At 36.6% G+C, this 18,221-nt stretch overlaps 1 non-coding gene across 1 annotated transcript; it reads left to right on the forward strand.

Annotated features, from left to right (window-relative positions):
• The first annotated feature begins 18,067 nt into the window (after positions 1-18,067).
• Positions 18,068-18,173, forward strand: LOC145071584 (small nucleolar RNA R71). The gene has a single exon (XR_013690589.1). It is a non-coding gene; the product is annotated as a small nucleolar RNA R71 (small nucleolar RNA).
• The last annotated feature ends 48 nt before the right edge of the window (positions 18,174-18,221 follow it).

The following is an 18,221-nucleotide window of genomic DNA, read 5'->3' on the forward strand; positions in this document are numbered from 1 at the left end:
CAACAAAATAAACAACCAATCAAAGCTCAAATACCAACTTTTTCTATCCTCTCTTCTCTCACTACAACCATGACGAGGCACCGGTGACGAGCACCTTTGCGCAAGCTAAGGCAGTGTGTGGCGAGCCTAGCGAGCCTTGACAACCTCCTTAGCGTCCCCAATCCCTAGTCCATGCAGCCTAAGAGATAATCTTACTTTAACCTCAAAAAGTATTCGTTTTTGTTTTAAAAGGTCTATTGATGTTATTTTTTTATAGTCCGATAAATGAATTATTTTTAACTATTAAAATAGAGAGCAACTAAATTATTATCTAGTTTTCAAGTTCTTAATTGTGTTTGGCATTGGTGACATAATCCACGTCACTTCCATGTTGTCTCTAGATTATTAATTGAAACTCTAACTTAGATATCTAAAAAAACATTGTTCCCCTTTATGCTTCACCTGAAAAGCATCCACAACATCAAGCTTCAAATACCCTAACAATGTTGTCTTCAACCTATGGACATACCGGAAGAAACAATTGACTATAACATGTGCATAACTATATGTTGGTCCATTATTCTGGATTTAGAGGAATGGAATACACCTCATGGAGCTTCGATGGGATTTGGAAGTGTAACTGATGAAGCTACTCTCTCAGTGGGATTTCTACTATGTTGTCGCTTGATCATTCATTGAATAGCAGACACTTCTAAAAGAAGAAGATTATTTATCTAAGGGGGAGCAAACCTCAAATGTTGTTTGTCTGAGGGGGAGCTAAATCTAAGGGGGAGCCGATATCAACATTCTATCATCTCCTTATCATCTATCATTCTATTGCAACTCATGATACATTGATTGTTTTCGTTGCTCGTATTACCTCTACTGCTGATAACCAAAATGGGGAAGGGAAGAAAAGTTCTTACTCTCAAGGGGAGCACAAGCTGGAGAATTTATTGAAGATTAGTTTTGACATCATCAGATAGGGGGAGATTGTAAGGTCATACTTTATGATCTGATGAGTCAAACACAATAACACATTGACCTCCAACACCAACGTCAACACCAATGCCAACGTCAGCTCCAGAATGATCAGCGTCGGCGTGAAGTCCATGATCTTGGTGATCATTATTAGGAAGATAGCTTTGAATATTAGGTAGTTATACTCTGTAAATATAGAATAGATAATAGATCTGATATCTTGGTGATAAGGATTTGTTTATATATAGATTAGATACAATCCCATGATTGAAGGGATTCACTAGATTAGATTAGTATGTATATATATATATATATATATATATATATATATATATATATACACAACATTAGGGTGAAACCCTAATGTATGGCTTTATGTCGTCATGTCTTGGTGATCGTCTTTGTGACAACCCGTTTTCTTCATGAAAACAACCACTTTCTTGGTGAAAGACAATTTGGTGAATTTATCATGTTCTTTACTTTTTTTCCCTTTATTTTCTTAGTTTAGTTTGTTGTTACTTATTATACTGAAGGGTATCCGATCGATAAAAACCTTCAGGCTCTATCTACATGAAGTTTGTGTAAGACTTCGGGATCTGCAGGTTACAGATAAATGAGTATGTTCTAATCGGTATGGATTAAGGATGTCGTGCGAAGATGGTCCACCAGTTTCCTAGTTCTCACTAAATAGTGTTGGCAGAAGTGTCGGGTGATGGTCGGCTGTTCAATAGGTGTTGTAATAGATGTGATTCAGACCTTGGAATCTTTGCTCGCATTGGCGTATGAGTATGATCTTGGAACCCTTGATGTTGAGGGTTGCAAATGCTAGTATTCAAGTGGTCTCAACCCACATTGATGGATTCGGGTTAGGAGGACCAACTAGGAGTTTGAAGAGTGTATGAGAGTGGAAGTACGAACCGATGTCGATGAAGAAATCTAATTTAAGTAGGGGAGAATTGTAACACCCATTTTACTATGTAGGTCAGCGGAGAACTTAGAAGAATCAAATGGAGGGTTTTTGGGAAAGATTGAGTACCACAATGTGGAGGATGGATAGACACATTGTGGAATGGAAGATATAAAATGCATGTTTTGGATGGTCGTCATGGCGTGGTAATAAGAATACCACGATGTGGCAGTTGGTGCAACCTAAGGCCATGAAGTTTTAAGGTTTTGTCATATTTAAGCCCCTAAAATTTAGGTTTAGGGCATCCTCTTCAACCTCAAGCCCTTCCTTCCATAGTGAAACCCTATCCTTCATGCATGCTTGAGAGCATGTTCTCTTAATTTTAAGCTTATTCATTGAGTTTTGGTGGAGTTTGCGAAGAGTGAAGTTCACAAAGAAGCAAGGAAGCAAGAAGCAAGTTTAGATCTAACATTCTCTTCAGTTTTATGAGTTTTTAAAGGTACAAAGTGATGGGTTTTGAGCATTCTAACACTCCTATGGTGTACATGCAACCCTAGAAACCTAGGATTTATGTTTTCTCTAATATTCATGAAAATTTGATTTTTCCAAAGGTTCTCATCCTAACTAGCATGTCATAGGGTACTTGTAATATAAAAAAATAGTAGAATGACATACCTATCTTGTAGCTTGGATTCCTTAAGACCTTGTGAGCCTAGCACCCCAAATGTGACGCCTAAAATGTTTCACACAACACCACAACTCTTGGAATAACTTGAGAGAATAACACTTGATCACAAAATCCGCTAGCCCTTACCCTTTTTGTCTTAGTGCCGATTTTACTCCATATGAGGTTCTTTATATAGTGTGTCACATGTAGGGTTACACCATGCAAACCCTAATGTGTATGGCTTTTCATTTCCTCCATGATCCATGGGTTATAACCTCCATGGAACACCCAATGGGTCCTAGCCCAATCTAGTGAATCATGAACCATAAGCCCACTATACAAGAATGAATGATTTAAAATCAATCCCCATATATTTAATTAGTCTCCTTTTGATCACAAAATTAATTTCAAATTAATTCTTGATCAATACTAATTAGATAATATGATTTCATATTAATATATTAGAACTTATAATATATTAACAAACTGTAAGTGTCCTTTTCTCATTTTGTCTATCCAATTGTTATGACGTCATGCAACCCAAATGGATCATGCCAAACCGGGTCAAGCACATAATAAATATAGTTATAGACTTAGACACCTTATCCAACAGTCTCCCACTTGGATAAGTCTAATAACTATAGTTATAGGTATGACTTCAAGAACCGACCAGCAATCGTAGCTCTTTCAAAGTCTCGCGGAACTAAGATGATGATGCACCATTTAAGACAAGTGATCATATAATCCTCTTTTCTAGATATCTAATGGACAAATACATGGAAAAATGTCGTACTTATTGTCCAACAATATGTTTCACGATTTCCGATTTGTTTGAGATAGAACTAAACGTAACACATCAATTTGGTTCTGACCGGGCCTGATACATAGGTCAAAACAAAATCATTGAGGGGCCCAGATATCTCTTTTCATCCTCCAAGGATTAAAAGGAACGAATAAACTTCAACTCATATGCTTGTACTAACTACTTGTTGAATCATACACAAAAGCACGTTTTATAACATCAAGTTACCGATGCGTTTTTGTACAATCAATGCACAACCAACTCATAATAAACAACTCATATCTCTAGGTTTGAAGACTTATATGATATTACCATCTCACAATCACTCGAGATAAATTCCATGAAGTAAAACAAGTGGGCATGGGTTGAATCCAATACTCAGAACTTATGAGCACTCATTAATGTTGTAGCAACTTTTGCTATGTCTAACATCCTAGACATCTACAAGTCCAATTCATGATAGTCTTGATTCATATCTACTGTCAACATATGACTGACTGTGAAGAGTTCGAATAAAGAAATTGTTCTAGAAGTCAAAACATGCAAAATTGAAACAATAGTAAACAATTGACACAAGATAGCAACACTTTACTTATAAATAAACAAAAACTTTTATTTAATCATCAAATGTCAATTACATTTTACAAGTTTCAGAAATAACTATCTAATATGTAAAACTAATATCATCCTTCAGCCCGATACACCTCGCATGCTGTAAATGCTTAACCCTACACAGTCTCTTCGTTGGGGGATCTGTTGGGTTCTCATCCGATGATACCCTCTTTACCACGAGGAGCCCTTCTTCTATCCGATGTCTAATGAAGTGGTATTTTCTGTCGATGTGCCTAGATCTGTTGTGATCCCTTGGTTCCTTAGCTAAGGTAATTGCACCCTCGTTGTCATAGATAATCTCCATAGGATCCTTAATAGCTTGTACAACTCCAAGGTCTCCAATGAAGTTCTTTAGCCATATAGCCTCCTTTGTCGCCTCACTTGTTACTATGTACTCTAATTCGCAAGTTGAATCAGCTACTGTTTCTTGCTTGGAACTCTTCCAAGTAATTTCTCCTCCATTTAGGGTAAAGACCCAGCCCGACTGAGAGTAGGGGTCTCGAACGCATAAAATTTTTTGGGTTTCGGGTAGAACAGGTAATTCTTTAAGAAAATAATACTCGATACCCAACCTATATTGTAATTCGGGTTTTCGGGTTTCGTGAATTCGGGTTTGAGGTCGGGTCGGGTAATTATCGGGTATACCCAAAAATTTATTAAGTGACACTTATTGATAATTTTTTTTACATGTTAGTTGGTTTAATAAAGAATTGGGTAGGAAAATACTCCAGACAATTAACAAGTACATATATACTCAATTACCACGTCATTAGCACTTGCGTTGTCAACGAAAATTATGAAAACGTTTTTTATTCCGCAATACATTAAACAGTTCTCAACCACTAATCCAATATCAACCCCACAATGACTCTCTTGAGGACAAAAACTGAACACTTTTTTTTTCAATTTCCATTCATTGTCTACAAAGTGGGTGGTGAGACACATATAACTTGATTGTTGTGTAGAAGTCCAAGTATCGGTGGTCAAACAAATCCTACCAACGTTTTTTTCATAAAAGCTCGAATTTTTTCTTTTTCTTCAGCGTTGAATTCCCTTTGCAAGTTTGCGTCGACTATCGAGCCGTTGTTCATAAGAAGGAAACAAAAGGTTTTGTTTTATTTGAAGTGTGCATACGTGACTGCATTTTGTATTTGGTATTATCTAAAAAACGAATTTGGGTATTCGGGTATACCCGAAAATAAATATTCATACCTAAAACCCAACCTATATTATTATCGGGTTAACCTATTACCCGAATGTTCATACCCGTTACCCGTTCTACCCGACCCATTCTACCCGAATTCGGAACGGGTCGGTTGGGTAGAGTATTCAAAAAAATTAATTTAACCTAATCCCTTAATCCCCTAAAATTCGAAAATTTGGGATGGAATATTCAAAAAATCTTTAATTACCTTTTTAAAGAATTAAAGGGATAATTATAAGATATGGCATTATCCTAATCCCTTAAATTTAGGAATCTTATCTTGGGGAGGAGGCAATTTCTTAAACCCTAGGGTTAGACAACCCTAAATTCGAAATCTTGGGGCCTAAGGAAAGGGTTTGGGAAACCCTAACAAAATTTCGAAAACTTGGGTTTAGGAACCCTAATTTTGAAAATCAAGCCCTTAGGGTTTATTTGCCATAAACCCTAATTTATCATATTTATACTCTTGTATGAAATCTAATTGAAAACAAAACTAAAAGCTCTGATACCACTGATGGGTCTTATACAAACAATCATATGTGTGCATGCAACCCTAATTGGATCAATGTTTTCACTATTAGACATATAAATTTATGAACACAAAAATATACCTAGCATGCTTCTAGAATTTTTGAAATTCATATAAAAGAATAGAATACATACCTTTTGTTGTTATGTAGTAATAACAACTTGTTTCTTGAATCTCCTTAGCTTTTGAAAGCAAGTACCACAAGTGGTACCTCTAATGGCTCACAAACACACTTGCGTGAGAGGATGAATGTAAGAGAGAGGATGGAGGGTAACAAGCCCACAAAATCGGCTCTACTAGGGTTCATCCAAGCGGTACCAATTTTAAGTGCCTTAGGGTGCTATTTATAGTTGAAGTCAACGAGGGTTTCAAGGTGGAAACCCTAATCCTTTAGCTTAGGGCCTAAGCAAACCCATGGACTCCTTTCCTTAAGCCCTTGGACGAAAACTCCTAGATCCTTCTAGGATTTTTGGCCAAGCCTTAATAAAGGTGATCCAATGGCCCAAAGTCTCAACTATCAAATAATTACAAAACAGACCCTACACTTTTAATTAATTCCTTTAATCCCAAAATTAATTCATAATTAATTTCTGATTAAACACTAATTAATAATATGATTCCAAATTAATATATTATTCATATAATATGTTAACAAATTATATTTATTCCCCAATTTATTATTCTTAACAATAAATCAGTCTCTCTCCTCAACAGTCATCTTGTCTAGTCACCAGTGTAAAGGCAACCCGAAAGGACCATGCTATAACCGGGTCAAGTACATACCAAAACTAGTTATGGACTTAGACACTAATCCATTAGTTATTGTAATTAGCAATTCAAGTATAAAGTTACTAATATTTTTGTAACGCCCGTAGATCCGGGCTAGTCAATTTAGAGGCAATAGGAGTCGAAAACGAATTTTCGACAAAAGATTATTAAGAATAAATAATCTCAACCAAGTTTTAGTATATGTTACAAGGTTTCCGTACATATAAAGAGCGTCGAAATTCGAGTTATAACGAAGAAGTTATGACCCGTCGAAGTTTCGCAACAGAACCGGTACGATACCGGGAAGCGTAAATAGTGAATTTACAATAGAGCGGGATTTAGCCTTAGCGCTCTAAATGAAATTCGTACAATATGTTAAACTAAGAACATCGATAAAAAGAACGCCCAAATCTGACTTCGTATGATGAAGTTATGATTTTTCTAAGATTTAGCATAGTAGTGCACAGCCCGAAATCTGAATTTTAGATCGGTCGATTTTTAGACAACGGGATCTAAATGAAAGTTGTAGTACTCATAAATACCAACGCATGGATATAAAGAACATCGATAATAGAGCTCGTATGCGAAAGATATGGACGAAGCTTAGTCTCTATTTTTTGAGCGCGACGAATTCAATACAGTTTTGTAAATCCGAGATAGAATTCGAATTAGCCAACGAGGTCTAAATGAGAGTTGAATATCTCATTAATAGGAACTCAATGGTAAAAAGACAGACAAAAATGGAGCTCGCATGCGAAAGTTATGGACGAAGCTTAGTCTCTACTTTTCGAGCGCGGCGAATTCGATACAATTTTGTAAATCCGAGATAGAATGAGAATTAGCTAACGAGGTCTAAATGAAAGTTGAAGATCCCATTAATAAGAACTCAACGGTAAAAAGACAGACAAAAACGGAGCTTGTATGCAAAAGTTACGGACGAAGCTTGGAGACTACTTTACTATACACTTCCTATAAATAAGAGATGAACTCTTTATTATTTCCTCACACCTTCAAACCTTTATTTCTCTCTCTAACTTCTCTCTAACATCCCTAAACCCCTCCCAAGTCTAGGGAACCTCCCTAGCACGAGAAGAAAGCCCCGGAGTGCCCGACGACTCCGAGAAGAAAAACTTTCGGCTCGGAAACGCTGCTCCAGCGAAGCCTGGTTTTTAATAAAAACCCGTTGTAAGTGACTTACGCCTATACTATATTTAATATAGCTTTTATTTAATTATAGTAACATTATTAGGACCTTAAAATAATTATTGGGCTATTATTATGAGTCATATTAAGTGTTATTTAACGCTTATATAATAGCAAGGTTGTAAAAATCGTTTGACGGTAGCTCGACGATCAACTGGTGTTAAGGGATTAATCGGTCTTGGCGGGGATTAATCGAGGATTAGTCGGGGACCATAGATTATTAACAAAATATTAAAATTAATTAAACATTAATATATCTTATGTAAAACAAATACTTCAAAATTAGAAAATAAGAAAAATTGTAATTTGGAAATTTGGAAATACGAAAATATGAACATTTTGGTATAATATTTGAAATTTTGAAAACTTGAAAATTTTGGAGTAAAAGAAGAAATATGGTTTTTTGAATTTTTAAAATTTTTTTTGACCTTTTTTTTGAATTTTTTCGACTTTTTTGACTTTTGTTGACTGATTAATCCCGCCAATGCCGATTAATCCCGCCAAAACCCGATTAATCCTAAATTTCCGATTAATGCCCTAATCCTCAACGGTTGTAGAACGCCAAGCGATTAATCCACGATTAATCGCTGATTAATCCCGATTTCTGCAACCATGTATAATAGTAATAATAGCTAGACTATTAATTAGTTGCGATTAACATTAAAACTAAACTCTAGTGGTATTAATACTAGGTTTTGGTCAAGGAAAAATTATTTTAAGAAGTAACGAAGTGCTGTCCGAGTGCCGAGTCACCACCTAATCAAGTGAGTGCATAGTCCCTTTCATCTTACACATAGATATGAAGTATTTTATATAAACTACGTGCTATGTGTGCATATTATCTGAATACTTGTTGTCTATGTTGGATGAACGCTTTATACATGTTTTAAAGGATTTAAACTGTATATGTATGTTATATATAAAAATATGTTGGGCATGACATGGGTAGATGAATGATGAGAGATAAAAGAGGATGTGAGTAAACATTGGCAACTATGGACTTAGTGCCTAATAAACATCGACAACTATGGACTTAGTGCCTATTGGACAAACACCAGTAGCTATGGATTTAGTACCTGTTAGGAATTGGTAGCTATGGACTTAGTACCTATTAGATAAACACTGGTAGCTATGGATTTAGTACCCGATAAGTAGACTATAGCAGCTATGGAATTAGTGCTTTACGAACGAACATTGGCAACTATGGATTTAGTGTCAGTCCTATAACCCTGGAAGTAAGGGACTTCGGAATAAACGAATGCAAGATAGATGACTCTTAGGATAAATCCTTAAGAGTAAAGAAGATAATGGGGATGGGTAATTGGGTTGATTGTTTGATTGTTTAAACATAATAATTATATTATTGTGGGTTGAAAACCCTATGTACTCACCAGGTTTCCCAACCTGACCCACTCAGTTTATTTATATCACAGGTGTTGATACGACGTCACATTACACTAAGAGATTTAAGAGATGTAGATCACTAGTGTAAATAAATGTAAGTTCCGTTTATGCTTATGTTTATGTATTGACGATGACATCCCAAACATTGTAAAATGAATAAAATACGTTTCTTGGAAAATGTTTTGATAACGTATTTATCGTGTTTTTCTGGGAACAAATTCCGCAACATCTTTATGAAATGAAGTACTCTGATTTTTATAAAGCATAAACAAAATCGGTCTTTTCTGGCCGTGAAAATTGGGGATGTCACAGTTGGTATCAGAGCATTAGTTTAAGCGAACTAGGAATTTGGATTTATTTCTAGACTTAAACAAAGAATGCTAAGCGATGATTGTGAGGTGTGAGCACTAGCTTATTTAAGGAATGATGCCTAAATTGCTTTTATGTGCTAAATGATTTGCTATGCTATAGTTTGATCGGATCTATGGTCTGTTGCCGACCGGATCTGGAAACCTTATGTGTTTAGGATTCTAAACGTACGAATACGATATTAGAACTAGCATGTAAACGTTTCGGAGTGATAAGGATGATTTAAACGTCAATCCTAAGTAAAGGTCTAGATTCACCTTATTCGGTGTATAGATCAAGATGGCAAGGACCAGTAGCGGAATGTGAATGCAAATGAGAATAGGAACCAACCCCTAGTGGTTCAGCAAATACCTGTTGTAGAAGAAGTTGCACCTGAGCCAGTCACCATGGATGGAGTTCAAGCCATGATTCGGGCTATGCTAGCTGAACAAAGGGAAGAAATGAGGAGGATGTCAAATAGGGACGAACCTACTATGCCCACTGAGCAACCCGAGCTGATTCCCGAGCAATCGAAGGAAGGGAACTACAGCCGCCAAGTGAGTCAAGTGGGGACTCAAGATGGCCCGGAAAGGAGAAATGACAAGGATGGGCGAATGTACAAAGCCTGTTGAGATTATGGATTGGATCTCCGAGACGGAAATGGTGTTTGAGAGCTACAACTGTAGCGAGAAACAGAAGACCGTCTTCGCCGTAAGACAACTGAAAACTGGAGTCTTGAGCTGGTGGAAGCTATTGGCAGATACGATGCCACGAGGAGAAGCCTTAAGGATGTCATGGGAAGAGTTCTTGGAACAGTTGAAAATGCAGTATTGCTCGGAGATAGATCTGATAGACCTAAACAACGAGTTTCAGAACCTGAAGAAAGGGAAGATGAGTGTTGATGAGTATGCCACCGCATTCACCAAGAGGATGAAGCTATTCCCCTACTTGGTGCCTACTGAACTCTCCAAGATTGATAGGTTTGCTAATGGACTGCCCACTGACTTTGGCCCAATGGTCAAAATGGCAACTACCTTGAAAACAGCTGTTAGGGCAGCTAAGAACGTAAAGGCCTAGATAAGAGAAAAGGGTCTAGAAAAAGATAAGGCAGGAGAGAAGCGGAAGTTTGAAGGATCTTCAAGGTCCAACAAGGAAAGCAAATTCTCAAAGCTTGGAGGAGGAAATGGAGGTGAAGCGAGATGGTGTGATAAATGCAAGAAGAAGCATTGTGGGAAGTGCAAGGAAGAAGCGACTTGTTACAAGTGTGGGAGGACTGGCCACTATTCCAAGGACTGCACACCTAATGATAAAGTATGCTACGGATGTGGAGGCAAGGGGCACATGTCCAGAGACTGCCCAAGGAAAAATAAAGCAGGAAGACCAGAAACACCACTAAGGCCAAGGGCATTTCACATGATCCTCGACGAAGAAGAAAACCATGTGAGGAATCAAGGATGAGGACTTTAAATCCGAAGATCAAGTTATGCAGTAGCCATAGTTTCGTAAGATGTAGCCCATCAGAGGCATAGTCCAGGGTGAACTTGAACACCTATGTAATAGTTTCAAGAAATAATAAAATCTTCGTTTTGTTATCTGGTGTGTTAAATTGTTATGTGATTTTCTTTTATGGTGACTTGGAAAACTGCGAGACGATACTTGGGACGAGTATGAGTAGGTGTGAATGGTAGTAGAGGCCTATACTACCAGAAGCACAAGACTCACACTTTGATAAGGGAAAGTCACAAGGTTACCAAGAAACTAGTAATTGATTTTGTTTTATTCAAGTATGTCGTTACCATTGTTTCGGTAATGACTAAGAAGATTGTTGTTATCCCGACCCTATTGGTCATATCACATTGAGTCCTACTACGATGAGTAGGTTACGTGGTTCAGAGAACCAAGTTTGATGTAGCGTCCGACTTAAACCAAACGATTGAAATCAAAGTGATCAATAGAAGTATCACGCTCGTTGTTATAGAAGTTGGTAGCTAGAAATGCTACATGTTAAAATGTGATTATATCACATTAGACGATGAAGGAAGGCATATTCCATTCCGGAATTTGACTCTAAGAGACTTGAGTCTAAGCATTGCTACATATGATGATAGGTCATTAGAATATGACACATCGGTCAATTGTAGTAATTAAATTAACTTATCCTAAGTTTGTTAAGAAGAAGAAGGAGTCTTTGATAAAGAATGAGGTTGTGACACGAAGGTCATGATTGAAAGTCTAACGAGCAGGTGCAAGACCGAGCACCGCCTGCAGTCAAGGAGTCTAAGAGTTAGATACTCGTTCGAAGCAACATAGAAGTTACTGTTATTACCTAGGCTGAAGAGTAACGTATGGAGTCATTATACAATCCTGTTTCGTTGATAATTTCGAGACGTAATCATCCTAAGGGGGAGATAATTGTAACGCCCATATATCCGGGCTAGTCAATTTAGAGGCAATAGGGGTCGAAAACGACTTTTTGACAAAAGATTATTAAGAATAAATAATCTCAACCAAGTTTTAGTATATGTTACAAGGTTTCGGTACATATAAAGAGCGTCGAAATCCGAGTTATAACGAAGAAGTTATGACCCGTCAAAGTTTCGCAACAGAACCGGCACGATATCGGGAAGCGTAAATAGTGAATTTACGATAGAGCAAGATTCTGCCTTAGCGCTCTAAACGAAATTTGTAGAATATGTTAAACTAAGAACATCGATAAAAACAACGCCCAAATCTGACTTCGTATGAGGAAGTTATGATTTTTCTAAGATTTAGCATATCAGTGCACAGCCCGAAATCTGAATTTTAGATCGGTCGATTTTTAGCCAACGGGATCTAAATGAAAGTTGTAGTACTTGTAAATACCAAAGCGTGGATATAAAGAAAGTCGATAATAGAGCTCGTATGCGAAAGATATAGACGAAGCTTAGTCTCTACTTTTCGAGCGTGACGAATTCGATACAGTTTTATAAATCCGAGAATTAGCTAACGAGGTCTAAATGAAAGTTGAAGATCTCATTAATAGGAACTCAACGGTAAAAAGACAGACAAAAACGGAGCTTGTATGCAAAAGTTACGAACGAAGCTTGGAGACTACTTTACTATACACTTCCTATAAATAAGAGATGAACTCTTCATTATTTCCTCACACCTTCAAACCTTTCTTTCTCTCTCTAACTTCTCTCTAACCTCCCTAAACCCCTCCCAAGTCTAGGGAACCTCCGTAGCACGAGAAGAAAGCCTCGGAGCGCCCGACGGCTTCGAGAAGAAAAGCTTTCGGCTCGGAAACGCTGCTCCAGCGAAGCCCGGTTTTTAATAAAAACCCGTTGTAAGTGAGTTACGCCTATACTATATTTAATCTAGCTTTTATTTAATTATAGTAACATTATTACGACCTTAAAATAATTATTTGGGCTATTATTATGAGTTATATTGAATGTTATTTAACGCTTATATAACAGTAATAATAGCTAGACTATTAATTAGTCGCGATTAACGTTAAACTAAACTCTAGTGGTATTAATACTAGGTTTTGGTCAAGGAAAAATTGTTTTAAGAAGTAACGAAGTGTTGTCCGAGTGCCGAGTCACCACCTAATCAAGTGAGTGCATAGTCCCTTTCATCTTACACATAGATATGAAGTATTTTATATAAACTACGTGCTATGTGTGCATATTATCTGAATACTTGCTGTCTATGTTGGATGAACACTTTATACATGTTTTAAAGGATTTAAACTGTATACGTATGTTATATATAAAAATATGTTGGGCATGACATGGGTAGATGAATGATGAGAGATAAAAGAGGATGTGAGTAAACATTGGCAGCTATGGACTTAGTGCCTAATAAACATCGACAACTATGGACTTAGTGCCTATTGGACAAACACCGGTAGCTATGGATTTAGTACCTGTTAGGAATTGGTAGCTATGGACTTAGTACCTATTAGATAAACACTGGTAGCTATGGATTTAGTACCCGATGAGTAGACTATAGCAGCTATGGAATTAGTGCTTTACGAACGAACATTGGCAACTATGGATTTAGTGCCAGTCCTATAACCCTAGAAGTAAGGGACTTCGGAATAAACGAATGCAGGATAGATGACTCTTAGGATAAATCCTTAAGAGTAAAGAAGATAATGGGGATGGGTAATTGGGTTGATTGTTTGATTGTTTAAACATAATAATTATATTATTGTGGGTTGAAAACCTTATGTACTCACCAGGTTTCCCAACCTGACCCACTAAGTTTATTTATATCACAGCTGTTGATACGACGTCACATTACACTAAGAGATTTAAGAGATGTAGATCACTAGTGTAAATAAATGTAAGTTCCGTTTATGCTTATGTTTCTGTATTGACGATGACATCCCAAACATTGTAAAATGAATAAAATACGTTTATTGGAAAATGTTTTGATAACGTATTGATCGTGTTTTTCTGGGAACAAATTCCGCAACATCTTTATGAAATGAAGTACTCTGATTTTTATAAAGCATAAACAAAATCGGTCTTTTCTGGCCGTGGAAATTGGGGATGTCACAATTTTCACCAATACATAAACTACCTTGTATGGTCATACACAAGCAAAACACAAAATTAGTTATTCATAATAGATGGGATATGTAAGATTTATCTAAACAAATGCAATTATGGTCACAATTATGTTCTCTAGCATATCTAACTTTGTTATTTTATTACTTATCTAATATTTGGTCGATCCTAGCTCTAGCAATTTAATGGTCATTATATCACTAGGTATCCAAGTTCATGTAATTTAATGGTCACTAAGCTACACTACACTTGAAATTAAGCAAAAAAGTTACAAACTTTAACATGCTAGGTAAGATAATCAAACACATGCATAAACCAAATTCATATAATCCATAAAGTAAGAAACTAACTCATAGTTTTAGGTTTCATTTAACTAAACAAAAGCAAGGGTCTTTAGCCCATAATTACAGTTGATGAACACATAAACATAAGGTAAACTAAGCTAAACATCATTAAACTAAGCAAATCGAATGTGTAGATGTGAATCCTTGCTCCAATCGACTTCCTAGCTTCAAAACCGACCCCAAAGGGTTCTTAGAAGGGTTTTTTGTCACAATACTTCTCCAGAAAGTCACCTCCAAGTCCCCCAATTTATCATAATGTTCGGATATATATACTTGCCTAAAATCTGGCCACCACAACATGGTAATGGCACCACGTCGTGGTCCTGGTGTTTATCCCGTATTCTCCATGCCAGCATCAAGAATCGTGAAGATTCAATTCACCACGTCGTGGTGGTTGGAAATCCCCCTTTTCTAACAAAAGTCGTCCGAAATTGTGTCTAGTTTTCGTATCATTTTGAATCGCCTAAATTGGAGTTACGAGTCATGAGATATCGTCAAAATACTGAGGAAGGGTCAAGCTATCCACCAACATCCTTCTTGTGTCCTCTTCTTGCCTAAGCTCGCATTTTCCTGCTTCCAACTTCCATATTGCTTCCAAGCATGTCTTTTATGCTAAATAAAAAATATTAAACATAATAAGTAACTTTTGTTCTATAATAAGCATAAATATAGCTAATAATATTAAGATATGATGTAAAATATATATGTAGATATGCACATATCAAAATACCCCACACTTAGCATTTGCTTGCCCCCATGCAAAAATATATATTTTTTTTAATTCAAACCTTCATCACCATCATCACATAGAATAATCCATTTTGAACTCAGCCATTATACCAAGACCGATATGCGCATATTTGTGTCTAAATCTCCTAATAACTTCCCAATCCTAAATACTCACAATCCTTATGAACCTTTATCCCTTAGCTTATACAACACTCATTTTTGCAACCCTCCGAATCAATCCTCAAAAATCTTTCTTAACCTCAAGGTATTTTTGTTCAGCATCCCAAGCATACATAATCTAGAAATTACAACTTTTGATACCACAATGGAGCTCTTTGGAATTTTCACTTCTTTGATATTTGATCTTTGATTTCTTTGAATTCACCACCTTTTTGTTTGATTTTTGGTATCTTCAACTTTTGAATTTCTTTAGAATTTTGATCTTTGAATTTCATACTTTGACAGCTTCTCAATTCTTCAACTTTTCGGTAATATCTCTCTTTTTTTCTTTATATATATCTCACTTTTTCCACTCAAAACCTATATACTTAAGCAAAGGAGCTTAACTTCAACCTTTATTGGTTAGAGATATTAGTCTAAGTGCAATGACTACATAAGCTCTCCTGGATAGATTTCAGGTACATGATGCAAAAAATTTTATACCATATAAACTACCAGATTGTCTTTCATATCTCATGACTTTTCACTAAAACTTGGGAAGCCACAAATATACTATAACATATGTTGGCTCAATTAAACATTTGAGCTCGCATCGGATCATCCCACGCAACACTAGCAACTTATGTTTAAACTAATACTAGATCAATTTTTAGATTATCATTTCAAATCTATTTTTAATTTTTTAATTTTTTTAGTTTTATAATTTTAATTTTTTTAGCAACTTACTTAAACTTTTCTAGCAATTTACTTTTTCGACCCCTACCCCACACTTAAATGATACAATGTCCCTATTGCATACTAAAACAATTAAAGAACATAAAAAATTAAAAAGGAAGAATTGGAACATACTCCCCTTGGGTAGTAGTGGCAAGATCAAACTCTGAGACTTGTGTGGAAAGCTTAGACTTCTCGTATAATTGTTGGAAACAGTACTTCTAGACCTTCGTCTAGTAAAAGCAAATGTGTCAGATTGAATGAAATCAAAGAACCATTCTTGAAAAATGTGGTGAACCGCTGCCACGACGTAGGAAGCAACACCGCATCGTGGTGTCGAGCAAATGGTCATGAAGGTGAAGCAAAATAATGTCGCCACGACGTGGTTTAAGGATGCCACGTCGTGGTGTAGTCAGATTCAGTCGCGATTAAATTTTTTGCCACGATGTGTTGATGATGTCAACGCCGTGGTGTCTTCTCATAGAATCTTCTAAGATTGAAACAGGTGGGCATCGACTCTTTGTAATGTGTAAGACCATTCCCACTATTCTTTTCAGTAAATATGCTTCAAAATGCTTTTCTCTTCATTATGTGGGAACCCCACACTTATTCAAAAAAAACTTGTTCTTCAATTATGATCTTCAAAAATCGCATGACTTCTTCAAAGTAAGCTCCTTTACTGCTTCACTTTCGTTCAACACTACCAAATAAGATCAAGAGTTAGAGAAACACATCATCATTCGGTTAAGGTAAAATAAAACTAAAATGAAAAATAAAACTAAAACTAAATAAAAAAGAAAAGAAAATGCAAACGCTAAAAACATCGGGTTGCCTCCTGAGAAGCGCTTCTTTTTGAAGAGTCGTGAGACGGACTCCTTCCCACTCTACGTTGCGTCAGGTGGAAGTGTAACCTCCCCGTTCTCCATCATCTTAAGCCTTGTTCGTTTGTAGGAAACCCTTCTGTTGAATGCCTTTCTTGATCTTTCTTGCATTGATGGGTTGACATCTTCTTTGTGCTTTTGCTTGGGTTCTTTCCTCATTCCCATGTCTTTAGCTTTTGTCTTTTCTCTTTTCAGGTTTTTCTTGTCAAAATTGGACTCATCAATCTCTTCTTCTTTTTCGCCAATCGCCTCTGTTACTAGATTTGGTTGTCTTGTAAAAGAAAACACCTCAAACATCATTGGCGTTGACACTGGAGGTTTTGAATAATTCACTTCTTTTTCCAATTCATCTTTAAGTTCTTTATGCTCCATGAACATTGTGTTTCCTTGCTCTACCAGATTTTCCTTGGCACGGGATGGGAAAGGAAGAGGTGGTCGATACAGCTCAACAACAGAAAAGTCATAATCATTTTTTTTCCACGATGTGGCACTATTGCTTCCACGTTGTGGTTAACTGTCAAAATCACGACACTCTTCTGCTTCTTTCTTTTTTATTTCTAGTGACTGATTAGAATGATCTTCGAGGTCCTCCATATGCACCAATTCGTCTTCTTCTTCTGTGTCAACGGACATGACTTGATCTATAGGGATTGACTCGACTTTTCTTGAAAGTAGATCCGATAACTTTTCTTGTACAAGTTTTGTTAATTGCCCAACTTGTGTGTGGATGATCAAAATAGATGCTTGTTGAACTCTAAGTGTTGCATCAGTTGCATCATGTCTTATTTCGCTAACTTCCATGAATTTGAATAACATTGAATCGAGAGCATCTATTTTCTTGGATTGGACTTGCTCAATTTGGTAGAGATCATGCTTAAGTTCTTGAATTTCTTTCACATCTTGTTCTCTCTTGTAGTCCACATCACAATCCATTGTAGAATGAGGTCCTCCACAATCTCTGCATCTATCATGTACGATATTAATGGATTCATCTACCTTCGTGAGCCTATTTTCCATGGCATCGAGCTTTACCATTACCATTCTTAGGACTTCAGAAGCTCCATCTCCATTCACTCTTGTTCTTGTGATATCCCCCCCTTGGGTTGTGATACTCCCTTGAATGATTGGTGAATTCTTCAATTAAAGCTTTATTTGTTGTCAGAGCCTTCTTTGTCATAGGACCTTGAGAGTCTAGTAGTTGGCGAGTACACACATTGACTCCATCATAAAATATCGAGATTTCTTGTTGCTCATTGAAGTCATGTTGAGGGCAACGTCGTAACAATCTCTTGTAATGTTCCCAAGCTTCGTATAAGGACTCCCCTTCTAATTGTTGAAAATTCTGGATATTTTATTGGATTTAGTGTCTAATCCCATAACCAATGATTACATAATAATTTTATATTATAC

Source organism: Lactuca serriola, chromosome 8 (assembly GCF_051521515.1).
Source record: "Lactuca serriola cultivar US96UC23 chromosome 8, Lser_US96UC23_V15, whole genome shotgun sequence".
In the NCBI taxonomy this organism is placed as follows: domain Eukaryota; kingdom Viridiplantae; phylum Streptophyta; class Magnoliopsida; order Asterales; family Asteraceae; genus Lactuca; species Lactuca serriola.